This window comes from Oryx dammah, unplaced genomic scaffold (assembly GCF_014754425.2).
Source record: "Oryx dammah isolate SB20612 unplaced genomic scaffold, SCBI_Odam_1.1 HiC_scaffold_28, whole genome shotgun sequence".
Classification (NCBI taxonomy): domain Eukaryota; kingdom Metazoa; phylum Chordata; class Mammalia; order Artiodactyla; family Bovidae; genus Oryx; species Oryx dammah.
Genome location: NW_024070212.1, coordinates 100,466 through 103,915, shown reverse-complemented (window position 1 = coordinate 103,915; position 3,450 = coordinate 100,466).

The following is a 3,450-nucleotide window of genomic DNA, read 5'->3' as shown; positions in this document are numbered from 1 at the left end:
GTCAAGACAAGTACACACAAGTCCTACTATGCAGAAGGCAGGCCCAGGAAGCTGAGACAAGTGCACACAAGCCCCATGACACAGAGGGAAAGCTCAGCAGCCTGAGGGAATCCCACACAATTCTCAGTGACACAGAGGGCAGGGTTGGGGAGCTGAGAAAAGATCCACTCACGCCCCTAACTAGCAAGTTTTGGCCTGTAATGCAGAGAAGAACTGGGGAACAGAAGAACCAGCAAAGGTTCCAGGGACAAGTAAGGGGGCTGGCAGCAGTGAAAGATATACTGAGAGGGCCACTTTGATAGTGGCTATGGAAATAGACATGTCTAGCACTGCCAAAGCCAGAAGGACTGACCAAAGACATACTGAATCCATAGACATCCCCAAACCTACTACTGTACACTGCACTGTCCTTCAGAGAGACGAGATCCAGCTCCATCAATCAGAACACAGGCACAAGTTCCCCCAACGAGGAAAACATCGCAGGACACTAACCCAGCCCCATCTACGGGGGCAGACTCCACAACCAAGAACTATGATCTTGAGAACTTTTTAAAATTTTTCTTATACATCACACTATTTTTCCCCCTAAATATTTCTTTTGTGTGTGTGTGTAATAAAGTTTTATTAAAGTATAAAGGAGATAGAGAAAGCTTCTGACATAGGCATCAGAAGAGGGCAGAGAGTACCCGCTTGTTAGCGTTAGCAATGAGTTTATATACTCTCCAATGAATCCAAAGAATGTCTGGAGGTTGTACAGACCTCACCAGACCTACTCCCATAATCTACATTTTAAGATAACAGAATTAGCCAGAAGGTTTAATCCAGAGGCTGTCCTCAGGCAGAATACATTATTGTTAAATAATCCTTAGGAATGTAGAGAAGGAAATAAAGTTTGTCCTTTCTTCGTCCTTGAGAATTCCAGACCCTTCTCTCCTTGGGGACCCCTAGACTTCTTGTCAACCTGCCTAGGAAATGACTCTCTCATGCCTCCCTTTTCTTTTAGGAGAATTATGTTGCCTAGGGAAAAGGGGCGTCATTCTCGTTCCATAACTTCTTCCGAGCTGAGAAGGGGCATTGTCCCTAAATTGGTGAGGCAACATGTTCTCCTAATCCTCATATTGAGGATATCTGATCCAAATAGTAGTTGGAGGAAGGTGCAGCAGTAGCAGGAGTTTGAGCAACCATTTGTAACTTAAACGCTTTCATGCAGCTAGAAACAAATCCAGTTACACAGTTACAGATGTAAGGCAACATAGTCAAAATTAAAAGTCACATTATGTCCATAGTTAAAGTGCAAAGTGTTGCACCGGTCCATTTTAGGGTTGGTAGATGTCATCAGATGAAGAAGAGGCATCGCATGTGATTGTTGTCAACGGTATTCACAGACTTGAAGAAAGTCCTTTCCTTGAAGTGGAGATGTCCACCACGGGAAGCCTTCCACTGATGAGAGAATCTTTATAACCTCCTTAGCCTGTTCACTACGACAGAGAGAAGCCTCAGTCCATCCAGTAAAAGTATCTACCCAAACTTGTGAGCAAGAATATGCATTAGCTTTTGGAACATGAGTAAAATAAATTTCCCAGTCCTCTCCAGGATACATCCAGATGGAGAAGAGATTTTGCTTCCAAAACCTGTTCAGCAGTCACCACAGCATAACCTGCTTTACGCTTTCCATCCCGAACAAAAGAACTGGCATCTCTAAATATTTCCATGTCAGGATTGTCTAATGGGGTATCCATTAGATCTTCCTGAGCTGCATAAAGTTAGGAATTGAGAACAAACGTGATCAGGTGTTTCATTTTCCTTCTCAGGAAGGAAAGTGGCAGGATTTAAATTTCCACAAACTTTAAGCTTAGTTACTGGTCCTTCTAACAACAATGACTGGTATTTAAGAAGCCTACTGTCTGTTATCCAAATATTAACCTTAGAATTTAAGATCCCACTCACATCATGAGAAGTCTGTACAGTAAGGTTTCATCCAATAATTATTTTTAAAGCAACAGGTGCTAACAAAGCCGCTGCCCCAATTACTCTTAGGCAGGCAGTGGGGCCACCCACGTGAAATTACATCTAATTCTCTGCTTAGATAAGCAATAGGTTGCTGGTGAGGCCCTCGGGGTTGTGTCCAAGCTCCCAAGGCCATACCTTTTCTTTCAGTGACAAACGAATTAAATTCTGACCCTGTGGGCAAGCTCAGAGCTGGAGCTTGCAGGAGAGCAGTCTGAAGAACCTTAAAAGCCTTTTGAGTTTCTGGAGACCAAACCAGTTTGTTAGTTTGGGCCTGCTGAGTTTTCACTTATAAGTTTATATAAAGGCTGGGCAAGTTCCCCACAACCCGGAATCCAAATGTGACAGTAACCTGTGATTCCTCAAAATCCTCTCAATTTTCTTAAAGTCATAGGTAGGGGATGATTTAGTATAGGTTTACTTCTCTCAGGGCCTATGGCCCTAGTCCCTTCTGATATGATTAGGCCCAGATATCTAACTGATTGTTGACACAGCTGAGCCTTTTCTCTTGATGCCTTGTAACCACAGCCTGCCAGAAAGCTTAAGAAATCTTCTGAGGCTCGCGAACAAGCTTCCTCTGTCTCAGCACAGAGCAAAATATCATCTACATATTGTTTAACACCACCGCTTCAGAGCTATTAAAGTTTCAGAGATCCCGTGACAAACTTTGTCCAAATAAGTGAGGACTGTCACGAAATCCCTGGGGCAAAACTGTCCAGGTTAATTGAGAAGCTGGCTGCTTAGGGTCTTCAAAGGCAAATAGAAATTGACTTTCCTCTGCCAAAGGCACTGAATAGAAGGCATCTTTTCAATCAATTACTGAGAAATATTTGATTCATTCAGGAATTTCAGACAATAGAGTATAAAGATTAGGCACCACGGGGTGTAAAGGAACTGCAGCCTCATTTCCTATTCGTAAATCTTGAACTAGTCTCCGCTTACCATTTGATTTCTTTATACCCAAAATAGGAGTGTTGCAAGGACTGTTACAGGGAATTAATAGTCCCTGTTCCTTTAAATTTTCAATGATGGGTTTTAACCCTTCCTTAACCTCAGGTTTCAGAGGATACTGCTTCTTATGTGGAAGTAAGTGTGGGTCTTTGAGCTTGACAACTACAGGAATAGCATTTTGTGCTCGACCCACAGATTTTCCATCAGCCCATACTCTAGGATTTACATTTTGTTCAACTAGAGGAAGAGAAAAGGAGGGCTCCATATTCATAAAAATAGAGGCATGGACCTTGCTCAGTATATCCCTCCCCAAAAGGGGTGAGGGAGATTCTGGCACGATCAGAAATTCATGTGAAAATAGCACAGAATCCCAGTTACAAGATAAAGAATAACTGAAATAATACCTTTTGGCTCGTCCAGACAGTCCCATTACGGAAGCGGATTGGGAATAATGTGGGCCAGGGGCTTCAGTAAGCACAGAGTAAGTTGCCC